The 23,518-nt window shown below is 41.9% G+C and overlaps 1 protein-coding gene and 1 long non-coding RNA gene across 11 annotated transcripts in view; one reads left to right on the forward strand and one right to left on the reverse strand.

Annotated features, from left to right (window-relative positions):
• Positions 1-398: 398 nt before the first annotated feature.
• On the reverse strand, positions 399-5,120 carry LOC143844536 (uncharacterized). 6 transcript variants are annotated; one of them, XR_013234019.1, is made up of 3 exons: positions 4,991-5,120; positions 4,203-4,236; positions 399-1,847 (listed from the first exon to the last, which is right to left on the reverse strand). It is a non-coding gene; the product is annotated as an uncharacterized LOC143844536 (long non-coding RNA). The 6 variants fall into 6 exon arrangements; XR_013234017.1 differs by having other exon boundaries at positions 4,114-4,236; XR_013234018.1 differs by lacking the exon at positions 4,991-5,120 and adding an exon at positions 4,628-4,973 and having other exon boundaries at positions 4,114-4,236.
• Positions 4,540-23,518, forward strand: part of RNF19A (ring finger protein 19A, RBR E3 ubiquitin protein ligase) — a 54,653-nt gene continuing 35,674 nt past the window's right edge. For 2 of the 5 annotated variants that reach the window (XM_077351796.1, XM_077351792.1), the window contains exons 1-2: positions 4,540-4,700; positions 8,799-8,949. The gene's annotated coding sequence lies outside the window, so the exon portion shown is untranslated. Of the gene's footprint in view, positions 4,701-4,974; positions 5,116-5,146; positions 5,448-5,893; positions 5,988-8,798; positions 8,950-23,518 lie in introns of those variants that run through there. The other 3 variants (XM_077351793.1, XM_077351794.1, XM_077351795.1) reach the window with 3 other exon arrangements.

The following is a 23,518-nucleotide window of genomic DNA, read 5'->3' on the forward strand; positions in this document are numbered from 1 at the left end:
AAAGCTGGCAACTCTAGCTTATGAGCATTTTCAAATAAACAATGAAACAACCACTGCATCCTAGACAAATACAGTAACGGAAACCTCTCTCCTCTGGAAAGGGAACTACTTAAGAATGCATTCAGGAAGCAATCTGTAAAGCTGCTTTAAAACAGCAGAATGAAAATTTAAAGAGGGGGCAGTTTTAAAACTTGTGTCTGATGTTTTGGAAATAGACTGAGCCACCTAGACTCTGAGCCACCAACATGCTTAATTTATTACTGGTGGTACCCCAGCATAGCTGAATAGTAAATTTTCCTGGTTACAAAATGTACACATTTAAAAAATAAGTTTTATTTCTTAATTGTGTGTGTGTGTGTGTAGGGGAATTAGTAATCATATTTGTATAATGTAAGTGCTTATATAAGTAATAATATTTATTTATTATATTTATATACCACCCTCCCCAAAGGCTCAGGGCAGTTCACATAAAACAGAACAGAAACAATAGAGATAACTTAGATTAACAATAATGAATGAATAATGTAAGTGCTTAAATCACAGCCAAATCACAGGTCAGGTGCTGCAATTACACTTTTAAAAGAAAATTTGTGACAAATTAAGTCAAAAAAAGGCAGAAAAACAACACAGGAAAAAAGCAATACTATACCGTTATTTGGATGATCCATAAAAATAGACAATTTGTGTCAGTTACAGATTAAACTACCAGTGTGGAAATGGCATTAGAGGAATAAAAATCTTTACATTTTAAAGTAAGATGCACTTAGGGGAAAGTTTAGGTAGTATGAAGAATTACAAGTAATCATGGACTGTCTGGAATGCAATCAGGACTATTTTAGCCGTGAGAGAAGTACAAAAAAATGTTGTTTCACTGAAGTACTTTCGTAGTTGATCTCATTTCTGTTCTTATTGACACAACCCACAAAATAGTCCATAAATATTTTGAATGACTATTACTGCTACAGGACCATATTTGAAGCCAAAATATGGATGATGAAAATCAGCTGTAGGCTGGTGTGCCGACGATAAAGTGTTGCTTGAATGGCCACAACCTCCAAGCCAATTTCCTCTATAGGAAATGAGTATTGCTTCCATGACATCATAACATTATCAAAACAACATCCCCGAATGGCTATTTATTTAATCCCTCACTCATCTCCAAAGAAACTGTTCAAGGCAGTTTGATAGAGACGTTCGTTAGAGGTCCATGCATCAGTATAAACCAACAGTTAAATACAAAGTGCCTTGGGTTTATTAACTTTACCCCTACTCAGCAATTAATTTGTAACAAGATGGAACTGAACAGAGGCAGAAGAACTGGGAACATTGGGTCTCCCTACAAGTATTCTCCATCACAGAACTGAGTTTCAAATGACTCTGCAACAGAGGCTATAAGAAGACATTCTCCTATTAGTCACCTACTGACTCTCTCACTGAAGCCATGAAAGAAGGAAAATAGGAGTGACTTAAGATACATGAAAGGAGAATTTTGATATATCTTTTTTGACATATAGTTTTTGTTAACACAGGATAGGTGGTAAATTATGTAAAAAGTCTTTTGATGTTACTTGGCACTTGTGGTTCTACTGGAGGGTTGGTGTCAGATGGTGGTGCTGGGGTGTGCTCTTCAGCCCCTTGGCCTTTGGACTCCCACAAGGTTCCGTCTTCTTCCCGATGTTTGTTGACATCTATTTGAAAGCACTGGGTGAGATAATCAGGGTTGGGCTGACACCAATATGCAAAGTGGTTAAAGAACTTTCTGGAGAGCTTGCAGAATTTTGGCCATCATCTTTAGGACCTCTTGAAGGACTGGAAGATACCCTCACATGGAGGGCAGGGAATGGTTCCTGTTGGCAGCAGAAGATAGAACCTGCAGTAATGGGGTTAAGCTATGTATAGAACAGTACTGGCTAGATATCAGAAAGAATTTTTTCAGAGTAGTTCAACAGTGGAATAAGCTGTTTAAAGAGATAGTGAGGTCCCCCTCATTGGTGGTCCTTAAGCAACAGCTGGATGTTTCAGGCTGATCCTGCAGTGAGCAGGGGGTTGGACTACATGGACTGTTTGGCCCCTTCCAACTCTGTGATTCTATGGTTTGGAACCAACGTAGCTGACTTCATAATCCCCCAACTGTCATTTTTGGAGGCCTGTTTTGAGTGCCCTCCCATTCTGGATTGCAATCTGAGAGGCCTTCTTGGTCATGGCACCAAAGCTCTGGAGCTCTCTCCCCAGGGTTGAAGGTGAATACTTTCATTTCACTCAGCATTCTTTCAATTATCCCTCCTTTCTAACCAGTTTTAATATTTTGTATAAATGTTGACTGTTTTATATATGTTTAACTGTTTTAACTCTTTTAAAAGTTTTTAATGAAGTGTTTTTATTATACATTATAAATTATAAACTTACATTTTTATTATAATGATGATGACTATGTTTTTATGTATCTTTTTAAATGGTTAGCTGCCTTGACACCCAACCCTTTTAAAGGCAGGAAAGCAGAATATTAATTTTGAAATAATTTTTAAAAAATGTGTTTGAAAGCATTTTAGTAGAGCACTGAGAAATCAGAACTATACTGAGAGTTAGACAGGAAGGCCCTGAAATAATCTGATCTAGACACAACTAGTTGACTCACTTCTTTCCCAAGTACAGACAACCCGTACATTGATTTCTAAAAATCCTGATAACTGGAAAATTGTGATTCATATAAGAGCCCAAGGCTTCAGTGTGGCCTATTTCCATTACACATTGTTTCAACTCAGTTTGCATACCACTATAACTGAATTGGGATTCTTCTACTAAACTTAAGAATATATTTATCTCAAAAGAACCTTTTTGACATATAATACTGTTTTCAAACTTAACTAATATAATCAATGGAATATAACTAGGGGATTTTAAAAAATTCCAATGATAATTGCAAAAAGTGACTTTAAATCACTTTATAGCAGTTATAGTAATATAGTAATTTATATTTCAAGTTCATATAAGCCTGTTTCTTAACATATCTTTCAGTCACTGATGCCCATCTTTGTCACAGAGTTAGTACATGGTCTCTCGTGATGGTGGCTTTTTTGTGGGACAAAATGATGGGTGGTATTTTTAAGAGCACAAATAATTAACATTTGGATGTGCTAAGCAGGGTCACGGTGTGATGTCACTGCAGATGCATGAAATACAAAAAGCAATCTGCAGCTTAATCCTGTGCACGTGTTGTAAGAAGGATATCCTGCTGAGCTCAACAGGACTTACAATTTGTATGTGCAAGATCAGCCTATTATTTCTTTAGTTAAAAGTTTCATCCCCTGGGTTGGATCCAGCTAGCTTTTCTAGCGCTTTTAGTAATGGTTCCCACAAGAGGGTATAAATTAAAAATTAAAAGCATCCAAGAATAAAATATATAATAAATTAAAACTGAACTCAATAAAAACAAACTGTATTAATCATAAGCAATGACCATGCAGAATTATGTTATTAGCTGTTCTGACTGAGCAGTATTATCAAGACATTGATAATACCTCATGGGGAGTGTTGTGGGGAGAGGAAAGGGAAGGTGATTGTAAGCCATTTTGGTAGAGAAAAGCAGCATATAAGAACCAACTCCTCTTCTGTGTGCTTTGAGACAGTTGTTTTGAAAAACTGCACTGTATTTACCATACTACATCCTTCCCCAATCCACTGGATGGTTTTCTTTGGCTTAAAAAAAGTGGTGATTGACCTAAAGTGCTACTGTTATAATGCTATAGTGATGTGTAGATTATGATTTTTTTAAAAAACCCACCCCAACTCTCCAATGGTTGACACACTACAAGGAATTTGATATTTGAATCGAGCCGTTTTATTGTGTGTGTGTGTGTATGTATGTATGTATGTATGTATGTATGTATGTATGTATGTATATATATGTGTGTGTGTGCATATATATGTATATATGTATGTGTGTGTGTATATGTATGTGTGTGTATATATATATATGTGTGTGTGTGTGTGTATATATATATATATATATATATATATATATATATATATGTATGTGTGTGTGTATGTATATATGTATATGTATATGTGTGTATGTATGTGTATACATATATATATAGACACACACACATATACCTCCAAGCGTTGGTTCCCTCCCTCCCTGGAAAGGGAGCTCCTTGTGGTGGCCTGCAGGTGAAGCTTCCTCCATCCCTGGAAACACCTACCGAATTCCTGCTTCTTCCTTAGTACACACGATGCCTGCCCGGAAGAAAGAAGCAAAAAGTTGATGACTACAACGTTAACCAAGAAAAGTATTTCCATTTTCGTCAGACACACGCTGGGCAATATTAAGCAGCCAGGGGCCGAGCGGGGAGCACTCAAACCCGGGTAACTTGGACAACCAGCCTGGAACCGACCCCCCTGCTCCTGCCCCTGCCCCTGCCCCCCCGGGGTACCGCCGCCTGCCAGGCCAGGGCAGCCCGGCCACCGGGTTCAACTAGCAGGCGGCCCCGCCTCGCCTGTGATCTCAGCGCGGGAGGAGGAAGCCTCCGTCGGCCGTGCGAAGCCCAACCCCGCCTGCCTGGGCCTGTCGCGTCTTGGCCCTTCCCCCGCCTGCCTCACACACTCGCTCGCTTTCTTTTCCCCTCACAGGGACTTCCTGCGCCGCGCCGGGCCGGGCCCATCTGGGCGAAGCGAGCGGGCTGAGCCGCGCCGCGTTGAAGGTAGCGGGGCAGGGGCAGGGGCAGCAGGGGCAGCAGGGGCAGGAGCGCTCGGGACGCCTGGAGGCCTCGGGAGCGGCGAGGAGCTGCCTGGCGGCGGCCAAGCCCACTAACGCGGAGCCGCCGGAGAAGCCAGCCGGCCGTCGGGGGGGGGGGCGGCGGCGAAGGGGGGAGCTTGGCGGGAGCGTCTCCTGCGGGCGGCCGCAAGGGGGGACGAGCCCCTTGGAGCGCGCTGCCCGCCTCTGCCGCCTCCGCCGCGAGGGGATTAGGCGGCGGCCGCCGCGGCTCCTCACATTGCTGGAGGGTGAAGTCATCGTGGCCATTGTCTCCCCTCAGCTCCCCGCCTGGGCCGCTAGAGGGGGAGCCCAGCGACGCGACGCGGGGCCCCTCCTGCTGCTCCGCTCGCCGGAACCAGCCGGTAAACCCCCCCCCCCCGCCCCAATAACCGGAGTATCTCGGGAGAGACGGAAAACGCCCCCCCCCCACACGCCCCATTCTGCCCAGGCGGATTTCAGCCTCCCCAACCGAAATCTTTGGGGGGAGACCCGTCCCACTCGCCTGGACCCCGGCAGTTTTTCTCCTCCTGGGGAGGGAGAAGGGCGCTGACGCCTCTCGGCCCGCCTAACTTTCGCTCCACCGGCGCTTGTGCCCGCACCTCCCGCCCGCCCTCCTTCTCGCCCTCTGGCAGAAAGCGGAGCCTAAACGCTTGGAAATGTAGAGGGAAACTTCTCCAAAGAAAGGGAGGGAGAAGTGAGTAGTGGCTCAAATATATTGAGATATATATATATATATATGTAGGAGGCTCGCTGGGGCAGACACCCAACCGGACTGAAACGAAGCCCAGACCCGGGCGAAGGAGGGTAGGAACTTTCCGTCCCCGCCACAGTTTCGCTTTGCTGTAATCGCTTTCCAAATCTGCCCCCTAAGTCGATTGGGTTTCTCTTTCTCTTCCAAACTACGGATTTTAATCGCCTCCCTTCGCCTCCCCTCCCCCGCGTCCTTTGGAGAGTTTGCGATAGCTAAGTAACCTTAACTGGGGAAACGGGGGGAATTGCTCTCTGAAGGGCAGGTAGGAACGTTTTTAAATGTCCTGAAGTGTTCGTGCAAGGAATGTTTCAAATAATTTCTTTTTTTAAAAAAAGATAAGCACAACACAGTCGGCCATATTGGGTATCCACCAAATTTCCCCGTGCCATTGCCGAAAGCAGCGTGTGCATCAGTTTAGTTGGGCTTTGGTGGGGACTGAAGACAGGCGAACGTTTTCAGGGCAAAAGCAAGAAACTTTTCATAGTAAGCAGCACTAACAATTCGGGAGGGGAAGTCTGTTGCCGTGCAATTAAACAGAAATCCAGAGGCACTTTAAAGAATAACCACATATATATATTTCTGCATAAACTTTCATGGGTCACAGCCTGTATCTCATGAACTGGTCTCTGGCTCTTGAAATCTGAGAGAATAAGGCTTTAAAGTGCCACTGGATTTCAGTTTAATCTAGACACCGAAGCAATGCTGAATTATCCTATTTCATAATCAAACAAGCTTGGCTATTCTGCTAGAAGGTTTGTCTTAGTTTTTCAGTTAGAAACCAAATGCCTTCATTTACTACACTTATTTCTTTGTGAAAGGAAAGAAAGTTGGTAGGGAATCCTTTTTGATTGGTAGTATTGTAACTTTGACTGCACTTCACTTTTGTTTCTACTTAGACACTACAGCCTTTGTTAATATTAAACTTTTTGTAGGCAAAGGGCATTAGTATAGAGAGGATGTTGTGCCTTATTTTATTTCTTATTCAAACCTTAATAATTAATTATTATTTTTTTCAAACATTGTCGCAGTAGTAAGTAGATGATTTGGTGTTTGAAATCTAATATTTGCAGTTAATTTAACCAATTATAAAAGGTTTACTATTTATGATAATGGAGGAAAATGTTTCCATTGATTTGCTTTAACAAGTGTATCTCAAGGAATATAGCCCCAGTTCAGAAGTCCAGATTGTTATGATTTTGAAACTGATTGAAGGCAGTGTTTTTAACATTTGTAAAACTTGGCACTTAGGGTAAAATTCTAATAATGGATTTAATATCATAAGTTGTGGGTCAAGAAAGTGTACATTTTTTTATATAGGAACCTTAGAATTAAACATGCTAAATTTGATTTATGGTAGTTTCTTCTGTTGATATCTATCTTCACACTTGATATGAAGATAGATTTTTCATAAATGTTTTTATCAGTTACAGAAGATGTAAACACAAGGGCCGATCATTTTTAGTTATGTGTAGCGTGACTCTGGTTTGTTTATGAAACATGTTACTGTTGTATGATTTGGGGGGGGGGGGCTGGTTTAATCATTTAACCTGAAAACAGTTTTTGTGTAAAGTGCAAACCAGAAAAACTCAGGTGATTTTTAACTTTGGGGGGGGGGCAGTATTGTCATCTCTGTTTTTATATTTCTATTTAAATTAAAGGGAGGCCTGGTTTTCATTTTTTCAGTAGTAGGTAGTGATAGGGGGTGGGTGGGTCGGTGAGTGAAGAAGACAGATTTGCTGCTTCAAGTAATAATTTATTGGCTTACATTTTAAATGTTGCCATTAATCCTTGATTTGGAAACAGCATCTAGTAGTGACTCATTGTGTGAGACGTGAGAACACGATGAGCATTAAAGCCAAGTTTGCACTTCCATCAACCTTTTCTTTACATGCTTATTTATATGTTCTTCCTGTAATACTCGGATTTTTGCCTCATCCTAAAAGATACTTGAATTATACAGCAGAGTGCTTTTTTGAATTGATCTAATTATGTGAATAATTGATTTAAATCTATATCAGATTAATCATAGTTATGATAATAATCCTGTCTCCTCCCCCCACAGGTTGATCTAAATCAGTTGACCTGATAGTGGGAGGCATTTCCAACCAAGTGGGGCTAATTAATCAGTCTGGGTGTAACTGTGTATGACTTGAGAGAAATGATCAAAAGGGGTTTACTTGGAATTAAAGTTCTCAATTAGAATGGCAAACATGCTCATTTACAAAAAAAGGGCACACTGGCTTTTAAACATGAAAAAGAAGTAGGGAAGCAGGTCATTGGCTTGAACTTGGGTTGCCTGGCTCGAGATGTAGGATTGTTTAACTTAGAAAATATGTTCTAATAAGTGTGCATGGTGTTTTTTTAGTGTTGACACTTGCACTTACCTTGAAAAATGTGGGGAGGGGACGTTGTGAAAGGGATGTAGCCCAGTGGTTATTCAAGATTTCTTTTTTTGGCTTTGCTTAGTAAGTATGCTTTAGGCTTTTAAATGATCATGTCTCCCTTCCCTTGAGTCTACCATATATAAAATATAAATTTGGCACTCCCTATGTAGACTAATGAGAAAGTTCAATGTGTACAGGTCCTGTGCATGTGCAGACTCAGAACTTTGTTGTCATGGCTCATATCCCATTTGCTTCGGAGAAGTCAACAGGTGTAGCATGCCAAAAGCAAATCCTTTCTTGACACTTTCTTGACACCCATGGATCCTTCACAATCTTTTAGTTTGACTCAAAAACACAAATGACTTTTGTTTAGTATCCAGGACAGGGATGTCAAACGTATGGCCCACAGGCCAGAACTGGCTCGCCCAGGGTTCTTTTCTAGCCTGTGAATAACTGATGCTGTTCTCAGCCCATGGGGGGTGGGGAAGGGCTATGGGTAAACAAAACAACACTGTCAGGCCTTCCCCTCAGACCACCCCCCCCCTCCCAAGCTGGTATGGGAAATGCAGGAAGGATGAGAAGTGGGGTTGGCGGGATTTGGGGGAAACAGGCTTTTGTGGATTCCCCAGTAAATCAGTTGCTTTCATTGCTAAGAGTCAATTCCTTTTCTTAAAAAAAATAATATCATTAATTGTGTCTGCCCATGTCCTTTATAAAGTTTATATCTCTACTAGTACCTGAAATTACATTTTTATGGGGCATGTGGCCCAGCCCAACAAACTGTCACTTATGTCAGATCCGGCCCTCATAATAGATAAGTTTAACACTTCTGATTTAAGAGATGGTTTCTGTTGTTTGTGACAATGTAATCATAGACAGCTAAGCAGAATTCTCTCTGTCTATATTATAGGTGCAAGTTTCCATTTTCATCTCCCCTCACAAAATATGCAACTCATGAATTCAGCTGATGGCTACCTCACAAAACTGAGAGTGGTATTTGATGTTCCTTTGCTGAAAATGGATTCCTGAGAAGCACATGGAAGTAGACTTCCTCCAAGAAGGTAATGATGGGATCCTTTGCAATAGTGGAGATTGTTTTTTATATTAATCCATCCACTATTTGTTTCCTTTGGGAAAATAGAGAAACAGAGTAAAAAGTCAAACTCTTTTCGGTTCTGTCTGGAGAGGTGTGATTTTCTTTTTCATGAAGATGTGTCTCTTTCTGGGTATACAGTTTTATCTTTGTTTTCTGTACTGTTATGAATTAGCTAGTGATTGTATGGCTACATTCAGACATTACAAACAAACTGGGATTTGCACATGGGGTTTTTGTCAAACATGGGGGGGATGTAATTCTCAAAAAATAAGTTTATGCTTGTCACATATTCATGACATCTGACTAGAGCTTTATACTGGCCATTGTCTAATCTTATTTAATCTGAGTGGATGGGTCTTTCCCATTGCTTGCTGCATAAGCTCCTTTGACTGGAGACATTAGGGACTGGACGCAGTTTTAAACTTCCCAGGAGAAAAATCATGTGTTGGACGTCTTTGTACGTCACTTAGTTCACATTTTATGCTGCACATACACATTATCTCAATCATAAATTATATTACTCCCCTAAGATCCTTGTTAAAGAAAAAACACGACTCATGACCAGATGAAAAAGTACTTGTGGTTGGTTGTTGTGCAGCAGCATGGTAGGAGGTAGGAGAAGACTTGAAGACCATAAGCTCACGGCCATGACTTTCAACACACATTTACAGTTGTGTATATGGTAACTTAATGCAAACAGAGATCAAGCGGGAACACAGTATTTGCAGAACAACTAGCTCTTAAACATGGCAGCTGTTCTACATTTATTTATTTACTTTATATACCACCCTCCCCTGAGGCTCAGGACAGTTTACATGGAACTGGAATAAAAACAGTACAGAAAACATGATGAATTGAACAGTAGTGAAAGATTCATAACAGAAGATCAGTAACAAATTGGAACAAACATAAGGAGAACATCCAATTTTAACTGTAACATACTGATGGCCCCGTAGGATGGACTTGTCGGTGATGGTCGGTCATTGGAGGGGGGTTCAGGGGCAGGACAATGTGTCATTCATCAGTCAGACATGGCACAATTTTTTTCCATAGCCTTAACATGAACTGAACCAAGCCCAACGTATTGTACCTCCTCCAAAGCAAGCTATTTATATATATAGATGTGTGTGTGTGTATAAAATGTATGTACTCATGTGTAAATTTCATTATCTATAAACTAGTAATCAAGCCCGCTGTAATTTAAATAGAGCGGGCGCTAGGCCAGGGAGCCCCCGGCAATCGCGTGGAGCGCGGCTGCTGGGGGCTCCCTTTGTCGGCGGCCTGACGCGGCGAGAGGCGCCTTGCGCCTCCCGACGCATCAGGCCGCCGTCAAGGGAGCAACTGCGAGCCGCGCTCCGCGTGGCTCGCAGTTGCTTCCTTGTCAGCAGGGCGGGAATCGGCCAGGCCAATTGGCAGGTGCTTTGCGCCTGCCGATTGGCCCGGCCGATGGTCTGTCCAGAGGGTGGCAGAGGGTGTCTTGGTGATAGAAAAGGCAGCATAGTGGACTTGCAAGAGACAATTAACTTTTAATAGAGGGAGAAACAGATAAAATCGTGCACTCCGTTGCTTTCTTCTAATTCAGAAGCAATAAAAGATTCATGCATAGTTGATCAGCTATTCCCCATATTTCTACCTGTTTTCTTTGCCATTCAAGGCTAGCCATATCTCACCTCAGCCAGCAAGCTGACTGGGAAATTATGCTGCAACATTTGTTCTTGTTGACCCAACATTGTGATGTAAAACAGAGATGGGAGCACCCTGCCTGGTGCCATCTGGCAGCCCTCCATGAACTGCTAGAGTCCTGCTCTGTCAATACTGCTGATACACAGCATTTGTTTTACAAAAACAGACCCAAAGTCCATTATGTACTCTTTAAATCTTTTTAAAAGTTGTGCATTCATTTGTTAGAAACTGAGTACATTCTGTCTTAATCACTTGTCTTAGGTAATAGACTTATGCATTTTTAATTGTTCTGTAAGGGTGTTCGATCACATTTTTAAAAGCATGGCATATCCCAACAGTCTGAATGGTTTTATGGTATAGCACACCTCTCCAGGCTTAGACATCATACTGATATTGGTGGCCTGTTAATGTTTCTTCTAGTCCATTCTAGGCCTACAGCTTTTGTCTTTACAAAGCATTCTTCTCAATGAAGCTATCAGACTCTTGAATAGAAATGAGAGATTTCCCTAGAAGTATTAATTGGGCGGGGGGAGATGGAGAGAACCTGCATCTTATATTATCCTTGCATATTCTTACATATGGATAACCCTTTAAAGTAGGGGTTCTCAAAGTCTATTCACCCCCCTCCCTTGGGGGCAGTGGAAGGATCCAGGTGACGGTAAGGAATTTTGGGGCAGTCGAGGGAACAGCAGTCTAACGCTTCCTCTGGGTAGCTTCCCATCCCCAATGCTGGACTTCCTTGGTGGTCCCACATCCTAGTGCTGTCCAGGGCCAACCCTGCTTAGCTTTCTGAAGAAAGCAACAGCTTCAGAAGATTATAATCCTGCTGAGCTCCTTCCCCTCCTCAGACTCTGTCCTTCCCATGCTCCATATCTCCAGGGACCCCTCCATATCTCCAGGGATTGCTCAACCCAGGGTTGGCAACCCTTCCCCAAAACTCTCCATCTTTGAGAGGTTGGAAAAAAGTGTCAGCAGTATAGTGTGTTTTGAATTTGCAGTAGACCTAACACTAGGGAAAAGGTGTGTGTTTGTATGGGGGGCGGGGCACTAGGAATGCGGCCTGTGAGGCAAGGGGGCAGCAGCGCAAAAAGGTTTGTAGACCACTGCTGTAGGTTAATGTAAACCACCCTAAGCTTGCTTGCAGGGAGGGGCAGTATAACAGCAAAATTAATAAATAATAGTAAATTAAAAAATAGTTTCAAAACTAGCTTGGTAGTGATTAGGAGTATGAACTTCTAATCTGGTGAGCTGGGTTCGATTCTGCACTCCCCCACGTGCAGCCAGCTTGGGTGACCTTGGGCTCACCACAGCACTGATAAAACTCTTCTGACCGAGCAGTAATATCAGGGCTCTCTCAGCCTCACCTACCTCACAGGGTGTGTGTTGTGGGGAGAGGAAAAGGAAGGCGACTGTAAGCTGCTTTAAGCTTCCTTCGGATAGAGAAAAGAGGCATATAAGAACCTATTCTTCTTCTTTACATGAATCAATTACAGATAGAACTCTCTCTTAAATCTGTCACAATTGTATTTTGCCTTTCCTCCAAGGAATATATTCCAACCTCTTCAACAACCCTGTGAGATAAATTGTTCCTAGGTCATTCAGTAACTTTCACCAAACAATTTGAACTTGGGTCTCCCTGATCTTAATCTGAATGTTGCCCGATCTTGGAAATGGATGTAATAATGGTCTAGTAGGGGCTTTACCAAGAACTCTTGTTCATCTAATGTACACAGCTGCTTCCTTTATGCTTTAGAACTTCCTTCCTCCAGTTCTCTGAAGAGAGACTCATCAACAAAACTGATGCAGGCCTCTTAGGAACTGGGAAATGGCAAACAGCTCCGCTGATCATACCTAAGTTTCCTGTACATTTCCCTAGTGAAAATTCCTGGATGGCTGCTTGTTTATTCAAGAAGCAAACTCAACCAAATTCTTGTGGCTTCTAATTTTGGCTGTTAGTGATTTCTTTCCTCCTTGCAAACTCTCAGTATTATAGCCACCTTATTACCGGCGCTGTGGATATGTAAGCTCTCTGAGGAAGTAGATTTTCTTTAAAACGGATGCTCCTGTTGTCTCCCTTCAATGGTTCTGTGCATTTTTGAGGATAAACATGGCCGTGCCTTTAGAGGCTGCTACAGAGGGAAGTTTTACTTTTTCATATTTTTCCTCAGTAAAAGCTGTTTAGATCAACAGAAGAACTTCAGTTGCAAAATTTGATAAATCTGTATCAGGTCAGATAAATTGCTACCTCCTGCCTTCACATATCATTCCTTTTATACAGGAAAATGTTACAATACAGAATTCTACTTTTAATTCTGTCCCAGCCTGGCATATTGGACAGGTGTGATTATCTGTTTTAGAAACATAGATGATTTTGGATGAAATTTACCTTTTCTCTTTTGAGGGAAAAATATCAGATAGGGTTCTTTTGAAACAGTTAGGCATCTGTACAACTAATCTGTTCCACACTCTTGATCTGTGGTTGTCAACTTTTTCTTCGTGTAAAGTAGGGGTAGTCAAACTGTGGCCCTCCAGATGTCCATGGACTACAATTCCCATGAGCCCCTGCCAGCGGGGGCTCATGGGAATTGTAGTCCATGGACATCTGGAGGGCCGCAGTTTGACTACCCCTGATGTCAAGTGTGATAAAGGGAGAGAGTGGATAAGTTAGTGAATTCAAGTTCTAGACCAGTTATTTTCAAAATGGTGTCAAGCTGTGGAATTTCTGGCTTCCTTTGCTTCTTGGACAAAATATGACTTCTCCAAAGTAAAAAAGCAACCACCTCTTCTTGGGTTTCCTTCTCACTGAAGTAGGGGCTTCAGAAGAACTCAGGCATCACCTTTGTTTCTGCAGGGAGCTACCTATTCAGACACTGTTGCCTTCATCATAAGAGGATGCTTGGCTTACTGTCTCCCAACATTGTATGGTTGTATCCAGCTTCCCTGGCAGCTGTTTTATGATTGCCTCTTGTGGCAATTTTTGTGGTGGTATCCAAGCCCCATCAAAATCTCCAGCATGCCCATAAGTTGAACAAGACTGGAGACTCCTAGCCTAGATATTCAGAGGTTTGCTGTATTAATGTCATGTTAACATTGATGTGTAGCAAATCAACTGTGTAGATACATTTAAATGCTACTAAAGTAAGCATTGGCTGTCCTGGGTCTTGTAGAAGCTTTCCAGCCTTTGTAAAAGTATTGTGAATGTTGCCAAATTGCCAAGGAGACTGAAAAAGAATTCTCTTGAGAGAAGGTTCTACTTCATTCTGTTGCAACCCCACCCCCCACCCCCATTTTCTGTTGCACATGTTCACACTGCAGTGAGATTTAGCCGCTGAATATACAAATGCAGCTATAATAGTGGCATCTTTCACAAATTGAGGTCATGACTGATACATAACATTATGGAAACATTTCATGGCATTGACTTCTAAATTTTATCTTTATATCTCTGCAGGTTAACACCTGCAGAGATATAAAGATAAAATTTAGAAGTCAATGCCATGAAACAAGTGAGGGACCTGCAGGGGCTTATGGAAGCTATCTCATTTCCCACTCCTCACCCTGCTCTTTGCTTTCCTTCCCTGAAAGCTCAGTAGCCTGTCCCCTTCCTGTCCCCTTCCCCTTTCTCTTTTCCACCCACTAGCCAATCTGCTATTATGTTCCCCCTCCCAAGTCTTCAGTGTTCTTTCCTTCCCTGCTCCTGGCAAGCTCTTGCTCCCCTGCACTATTGCTTCTTTCCTCTTTTAGTCAACCCCCATATCCCCCCTTTCCCTGCTTCCTACTCTCCTTCCCATCTACCAGTCAACCTACATTTTATCTGCCCCCTTCAGCTATAATATTTATTTACTTCATTTATACTATGTTTCTCCATAATGGGAACCCAAAGTTTAACATAACTCTTCTCCATTTTATTCTCACAACAACCCTGTGAGGTATGTTAGGCTGAATGTATATGACTGTCTCAAAAAGGTCGTTCTGGAGCCAGCATCTCCCCTGCAGAATTACTCTGTATAAGAATAGCTCTGCTTTTTACAGTGGCTCCTGATGTGGTGTGTTCATGGATTTCTCATTTCCATACTGCTTTAAATAGGTCACTAGCCTTGCTTTCTGCATTGTTTTGGGGATGAAGCCAGCTCTTCATGTACTAAAGAGCCGGATGTTACAGGATCAGAGCATCAGAATGTAAACCTTTGCTCACTATTTGAGTAAACCTGCCTAGCAGGGTGGTTTGGGGCTTAAAACAGAATAACTTTGTGTCTGTGTCTCTGGATGGCTTTTGATGAAAGGCAATTAGCTTGGTGTAGTGGTTAGGAGTGCGGACTTCTAATCTTGTGAGCCAGGTTTGATTTCACACTCCCACACATGCAGCCAGCTGGGTGACCTTGGGCTCGTCACAGCACTGATAAAGCTGCTCTGACTGAGCAGTAATATCTGGGCTCTCTCAGTCTCACCCACCTCCCAGGGTGTCTGTTCTGGGGAGAAGAAAGTCGCTTTAAGACTCCTTTGATTGTAAGTCGCTTTAAGACTCCTTTGGGTAGAGAAAAGCGGCATATAAGAACCAACTCTTCTTCTGTGGCAGGCAGGCAGGAAATTTGAAACAGGGTTTCCTAAAGCCTCATTTGGAATTCTAACCATACGTATACTGCTTTTATGGGGGGGGGGGCTTACCGCTGAGCAGTAGGAGGAAGCCAGGTCTGGGAGAATCATGAAGGTTGTGTAGTAGCGAGTCCCTGGTGTTTGCTATTGGGCCTGGCCCAGATAAGTCCTCCTCCTGTGACCAAAAAGACCCTAACCCTTTTGCTGTCTTTAGCTTACAGAAACTACAGCTTTAAATGGCAGTTCGGTTACAGATGTTTAGCAACAGCCAGAGAAGGCATTTGTTTGTTTTGCCAGTGGGGATAGGTCTGTTTCTCTCTGTAAACAAAGGATTCTACTTTTATCAAAATGTTTTTTAACACCTCCTTGCCCCCACCTGCTATTTCCACCTTTCAGATTTTTCTTCAAACCTCAGGCTTGTGGAAAGATCTGCATTGCCTGTTTTTTTGGCTCTAACCCACTGGTTTGGCCAGGTTGAGAATTAGAGACATGGTTATTTCTTGTTGCTCTTTAACATAATAGGATGGTAGCACATATGAACTTCCTATTGAATCCTGTATCTTTTTTTGCATGTAATTATATTCATTATATTCATATATTAATTTTGAGGTAATTATTGGTCCCCCTAGGTTTCTAGGTCAGCTGTATTCTTTAAAGACAGTGTGTTTGTCAACTGTCCTCCCAACAGATGACTGTGTAACCTTTTGGTAAATTTCAAAGGTAGGAAATTGCACCATCTGCCAGAACCACTTTTTCCGTCACTGTAGTAATGCTTGCTTATTTAGAAAATTTGTATTTACCTGACTGTAAAGTGTTTGCCTCAGTTGCAAATTGTATATTTGTCTGTACTGTTCTCTCATTAATTGGTGAGCTGATAAGCTGTATTGGGCCCAGTTGTCATCATCTGCAGAATTACTCTGTATAAGACTATATCTGTGTTTTTTTTTACAGTGGCTCTTGTTGTGGTGTGTTCATGAATGTCTCATTTCTGTACTGCTTAAAATAGGTCACTAGACTTGCTTTCTGCATTGTTTTGGGGATGAAGCCAGCTCTTCATGTGTTCTTAAAGAGCCAGCTATGCCAGGATCAGGGCATCAGAATTTTAACCTTTGCTCACTATTTGAGTAACCTGCCTGGAAGGGTGGTTTGGGGCTTATAAAACAGAATAACTTTAGGTATGAGGCTCTGAACGCTTAGATGAAAAGCAGGTTGCAAATGTGATAAGCTGTGTTTCTGCGGTTTAATTCCTTCAGGGCCCTTGAAGGAATATCATTGTATTGTTTTGGATCCCTTCATATTATCCAAATATCATTATTGGAGATTTCAGTACATGCTGAGGCTACACTGTCAGATAAAACTTAGGACTTTGTGGTCACCCTGATAGCCATAGGGCTGTCTCAGGTTCTGATGTGCAAAGCACACAAAAGAGTCTACTCTAGATAGCTGTTTGCCATGGTCTGATTAGGGCAGGAGGGTCAATCCTTGTTGTGGTTGGATGATTATCTTCTGAAGACATGGTTGAGTTTACTGCCTCTTGCATGCAGAGATGGTAGGCACATTATGATGGTCCACCCTTGAAGACTATCCTTGAAGACTATCCACCCTTGAAGACTATTTGTTTTCAGGAGGCTTGGGTGGAGTTTGAGCATCACCACCAATGATTCTATGGCCTTTATAGCCAGGTAGAATTATAAGCTGTCCCGGGACATAGACATTGTCCCTCCCCATTCTCTGGTAAGACATTCAGTCAATGGCTTAAAAGGGAACTAGAAGATGTTAAGTGAATCGGCAGACGAAGCACTAGTGGCAGAAGACTTGGGATGGATAGAACACCCCAATAAGCTCATTTGCAGGCCTATGAGGTGATGGTGAAAATAAGGGGTGGGGGGAGTTGGTCTACTGCAGCAGTCCCCAACCTTTTTTAGACTGGGGACCCGGGGGGAGAGAGGGAGGTGCGGGCGCCGGAATGCCAGCATGCCAGCACCCCCAAAACAGCAGGCGCAGCTCCCTACCCCCCCCCTCCCGTCACCCAGTACTGAGGCCTCCATGGCCTGGTACTGGGCCTTGGTCCGGAGGTTGGGGAGCACCGGTCTACTGAACCTTATCCAGCTCAATTGTTTAAGATGGTTTGTGAGTTGGTAACAACTCAGTCAAACCGGCTCATGGTGTTAATTTGACTCCAGCTGTGATATCTGTGATATTTTTGTTAGTTCTTTACTCTTAAAATCATTCTGTTAGTTCTGACTTGCAGGCCACACTGAGAGTACGTCTAAGGTAGCCTTTCTTAACTTTTTTTTATAATTGAAAACCCCCTGAAACATTCTTCAGACTTTGAGAAACCCCAGGTGCAATCATGCAGAATATGGTTGCGAAGCTTAGTTGTGTACACTCCTACCTGGGGCCCCTCCCCTTCCCACCTCCTCCAGGTTCATCATAGAACAATAGTAACCTTGATGGACCAATGGTATGATTCAGTGTACGGCAGCATCACGTGTCTTCATGATTTGTAACCAAGGTTACTTTAATTGCAATTCATTTAAAGTTGGGCACACATTTATAACTATTAGTATTAGTACTTTTATATCTATCAGCAGCCTATGACACAGACGACCACTCCATTTTTATCAGTTGGCAGGAAATATGGAGGAAATATAATTGTTCTACTGTAGGAGCATAATCAGTGGACTGGAACTCACTTTGTGGAGTATTCTAAGGCTCTATTTTGTCACCTCTGCTGCTCACTACTTATATGAGGCTACTGAATTAGATTGTCTAGGGATTTGACGTAGTATGCCATCATTATGCTCATGAAATCCAATTTATATTCCATTGAGTCTTTAGATGTGTCTGCCCTGATTCTGAACCAATTTTGATGTTGTGATCATGTGATTCCAAACAAGATGGTGTTGTTGTTGGGAAGGCTCCTATATATAGATACTTTTAATCTAAAAAGTATGTACTATTGATTTCTGTGACATGTATTAGGATTAAGGTTTGAAGCAAAGTAGATATTGAGTAGTTCAGCCCTTTATCTTTTTTGTCAGTGTCTCATAATTAAACGATGGTGCCAGTATATCAGCAATATTTTTGCTTTTTTCTTAACTCCTCTTACTAACAGTGAATTATTTTTGCATGTGTAACTTATCAATGAAAGTCAGATAATAAAAAATGACAAAGCATATAAAATGTCTTTATCTGCATGAAACTTTTGTTTCTTCCATGGTCAGTAATTCACCAATAAATGTTTCTGCCTGTTTTGCGATCTGATACTCTTTGTCTTTTTGGGTGTAACATGAATGAATGTGAAAATGCGTTGTGGTTCTGTATCTTGTTTAAAGTACAGTGAGATGTGCATGTCTAACAAAGCACAGAAAATTGGTGAGAGGAAGAAGGAAGAATAGGCACTTTTATGTCTGATCATATAATTGCATGGTTTCTGATGTAATAGTTGCCTCGTGTTTGGAAGGCAGAACAGAAAGTATGACAGACTTAAATGAGAAAAATACAGCACAAGTCCAGTGGCACCTTTAAAGACTAACAACACTTATTTCAGTGTGAGCTTTCATCAGTTGTAGCTCTCTTCTGTGGCGTTCCTATGTTAATAGTTAAAGGATAACATCTTTGTGACATCATAGACTAACTTTCCCCTAGGTAAAACGGACAAAAAGCAGGATATACATCAGATTATTTTGTTTACCTACAGATGGTGAAACAGTCTTCAACCGACTTTCAGTGTAAAGTAAAAGATAGCTATCTAAAATAATTTCCATACATGTTTTCCAATCATGGTGACTACAGCCTATCTAATATCTGCAGAAATTAATAGCTTCCATTTTTATACATGCAGATTGTGTGTCTGACACTTGCAAGCCTGTCTGTTGGCTGCTTGGAAGCAATTCTTAATCTATCCGTGTTTATTTGATCTGTTTTTTCTATGTTAAATGCATGACTTATAATACTCACTAGGGGGAAAGCACTAGGCCCCCTCCCCGGCGAAACCTTCGCCGGGCAAAGGCTTCCCGGGGCATGGCGGTCCCATGGCTCGAGGCCACGGGCTTCAGTCTGTGGGCGGGGAAGGAGTAGGGCCGCCATGTCTGTGACGCAGTGGCCCTGCTCCTTTCCCGCGGCCCCCCTCCCCGCCCAAGCCGGCTGCGTGGCCAGCAGGAAAGGAGCAGTCAAAGACGCGGCATCCCTGCTCCTTTCACCCGCGTGAAGGGACCCTGGGCGGGAAAGGAACAGGGACGCCGCGTCTTTGACCCGGCATCCCTGCTCCTTTCCCGAGGGTGAGGGTAAGCTGGCTGGAGGATTTACCCACGGGGAAGAAGGCAGCTTCCTTGGGCCTCGGCCCGCCCTCGGCCCAAGTTTTTATCACGGCCTCGGCCCGCCCTCTCTCCTCCCCTTTACCCCTTAGCACTTTACAGATTAAAGAGTATTATTGTATAGCACTGCTCTGTATTTTTGAAGTATTCTTGTCTTTTATCAAAACCAAGATACCAGTAAAACCCCGCCTTCTAATTGGAAAGTATTTTTTTTGCAAAATGTTTGGCAATGCTATTTATGCAAATAGCAAATAATGATAAGGACAATGTTTGTATGATTAAGGAATCAACTGAATTAGGCTAAAATGTCTTCTGTTTGCATAACATTAATGAGTGTATTGGTGGTATGCCAGTAGAACATTTGTTCACTGAGTCATGCTTTTGTTTTAATGTCTTCAATCACTGGAGAAGTTCAGCAATAGGCATGAAATATGTGCTTTTGCGTTTTGTGCTAAAGTACTCTATGGAATAGAGAAAGAACATCTACTTGGTACTTTATTTATGGAGACATTCATACAGGAATAGATAACCTGTTGTATTTTTACACAGAAGTAGGGCTATATGTTCGATTTTGATTACATTTTAAACACAAGAATATTAATCTTGATGATCAGAAAACCTATGCCGTAGGCATCCAGAACTATTATCATATTCTATAATGGTATATAGCTGACTTTGTACCATTTAAAAATGTATACCACTTATGTTTTTGCATATACTTGCTCCTTATTTCTCTCTCTCTTCATTTCTCTTAGCTGAAATGCATGCGCTGGATTTGTCGTTTTTTAATAAGTCATTATCTTCATTCCACAATAAAGCCCAGGTACCTATAATTATGTGTGTTCAAATTCATTCCTTAATCACTATTATTCTCCCTGCTGTATAAATTTAGAGTGTAAGGGAGCCTTTCTCATCTTGTTTACCGTTGAGAAACCCCTGGAATATTCTTCAGGCTTTGAGAAACCCCAGATGTGGTGTGATGGTGCAGAATATGGTTGAGAAGCACAGCTGTGTAGAAGCCAACCTGGGGCCCCTCCCCTTCCCACCTCTTCCAGGCACATCATTGGGCATTCTGGGAGGGAGTGGGTGAGTCAATCCGACAATATATGGTTTAACCAAATATTAAAAAAATTTTTTAAAAATGAATTAACTCCCACCCACTCAGGAAACCCTTCCAGGGCTGTCAAGAAACCCCAGGGTTTCATGAAGCCCTAGCTGAGAAAGCCTGATGTAAGGTCTTCAGGGCAAAACCCAGCCATTTTTCTTTATAACAAATAGACCACTTTGTTATTTTTTATCAATAGCATTGTTAAAGGAAGGCAAAGGAGGGGGAGACACTCTGTGGATGGAAGGATCACAGGTTTTTCCTGTATTTCTGTCTCCTTTAGCAGTACCTCCTGACATGGACTAATATAGCCATGAAGGTTTGGAAGTTGCAGTGGAGAGGAGTAAAGGGGAAAATTGCATTCTCTTCCAGCAATGCAGCTGTCACAACAAAAGAGGCAATTTCCTTCCTCCCTCTTGCAACCTCTCAGTCTATATGGCTATTAGTTGATATGGCTTCTGCAGTCCTGGGGATAGGCATTCCCGGGGTTGGAAGTGACTGCTGGGGAGAGAGAGGAACACAGGAATGATCCCTTGACTATCATACCTTCAGATGAGAGATTACTGAGTACAGGCCTGGGGTCTGGACCCGAAGAACTGCAAGCGGAGCTGTACCCACAGAATGTATTTTCCTTGTCTTTTGCAAGTCTAAATGGAAAAGCTGTTCCTGAGGGCCCAGAGTCCATAGTGTGGGGATGCCAGGCGTAAAATCAAAACAGCATACAATACAAGTTATATACACGTAGCGGCTTTACACAAAATTATATTATATACCTAGGACACTATGGACCACGGTTGGGTGCTTCGGCGCTCACTACGCCGGGAGAGACCGGCTACTTTCGGCGCCGAAGTGCCTGACCCTACACCTTAGTCAATTCTGTAGGCCAGAAGGCCTGATAAAAGTATTTGAGGCCTCAAATGTTTCAAAATCAGGCCCTGGTCAAGGCAAACGCTTTCAGTGCCCAGTGTGTCATGTAGGAGCCAAGTATGCTGCAGGGGGACAGTTTTAAAGAAACTTTGATTTGCTAGCTGAAGAACATATATTCAAACACCAGAAGACTAACAAAACCTTCCTTTTCATAGGCAAATCCATTTGGACTTCTTTACCCTTTTAGTGTTAGTGGAAGGAAATTTCTGTTGTTTGCTTGTGCAGTGCTTGCTTGTGTAACTGATTTTGCTTCACCTCTGGGTACTTCCTGTGGAGTACTTGTCTACATTTTTTGTATAATAATCAGATGACCGTTTATAGTGCTGCCATAATAAAAGAATTACTCCTTTTTTATGGCTAAATCAGATGCTTTCCAATGCATGTGTTTTAACTTTAAGAGTTATTACTGTAGTCTGAGCCATTTCCTGTTTTTCTGCTGTTGCTCTGCCAAAAGTAGAAACCAGTTATTTTCAGCCATTTTTAAAAACTTTGAAAATAGGTATAAAGGACTACTAATTGTGAAAAACATAATTTCTAAAACTTTTTTTAGTTTTCAAGTGCAGCATAAAATGAGATGTGGGAAACTCAAGGATACATAAAAAGAGAACTAAAAAAGTATTTTTTGTAATACCTTCTGCTTTTTGTCCTTTGAATGCTGTTCCTGAAATGTTAGGGTGCTTTAAAATAATGCTACCCCTTTGTTACCAGCCATCTATTCCAAAAGGGAATGTGCAGAGATCGTGGTATGTGGGCCTTCATTTACATGTGACAATCTCTGGATTGAAGAAGAAGAGTTCTTATATGCCACTTTTCTCTACCTGAAGGAGGCTCAAAGCGGCTTACAGTTGCCTTCCCTTCCTCTCCCCACAACAGACACCCTGTGAGGTGGGTGAGGCTGAGAGAGCCCTGATATCACTGCTCGGTCAGAACAGTTTTATCAGCACTGTGGCGAGCCCAAGGTCACCCAGCTGACTCCATATTGAGGAGCAGGGAATGAAACCCAGCTCGCCAGATTAGAAGTCTGCACTCCTAACCACTACACCAAACTGGGATGATATTTCTTTACTGGAAGAGGGATCTGACCTTCTAAAACCATAAATAGGGAAAAATAAGAACAAAGCAGCATTTCAAAATACTGTGGAGAAATTATTAAATGTGTCATGCATTGCAGATTGTCACAGCACAGCAATTTTTGCAGTTGCTGCCTTTTACTTGGCGAATGAAGCATTTGATTGTAGTATTAATTTCTTTTTAAAGCTTGGTTGGTATTTATCTATAAATTGGTAGTTGCTGAGTAGTAGTGGCTAAAAGTTTAGTTTTATTCAAAACCATCACAAGGCAGAAGTTAAAGGCAGAGAAGTACTAATTAAATATATTCATGAGAGCACTGCCACTTCTAGAATTCAGAGGTAAATGAAAGTAAGAATAGATCGGCATTAACGAAATAACTGCCTGTGACATCTTTAGTTGGTTTAATCAGGTACCCTTTTATAATGGTGTGTATTAATTATTCAGTTGAATTACTGAAAAGATTTTCCATTTACGCATTAAACAGTCCTCAATGAATGATTTACGAATGTTATAAGAAAATCAGCAAGTCTTTGACCAGTTGCACATACTTTAGATTCTCATTGTTGAAAATGTACAGTTTCAACTGGCAAACTTGTTGCTTTTACATAAAGCTAGAACACAGTAAAGCCATATATTAATATTATATTGCTTATACATTTTGGAGAAGGGATACCTGCATTGCTTGTAACTTTAATGTCACAGCACACTCACTGAATTTGAGAAGCCAGGTTTTAGCAGCTTCACTTGAATGTCTTTTCTTGTTTCAGAAGAAAATTTGAGTCCACTGACACTTTAAAGACCAACACAGTTCAAGTTGTAAGCTTCAGTGTGCATGC

Source organism: Paroedura picta, chromosome 9 (genome assembly GCF_049243985.1).
Source record: "Paroedura picta isolate Pp20150507F chromosome 9, Ppicta_v3.0, whole genome shotgun sequence".
Lineage (NCBI taxonomy): Eukaryota > Metazoa > Chordata > Lepidosauria > Squamata > Gekkonidae > Paroedura > Paroedura picta.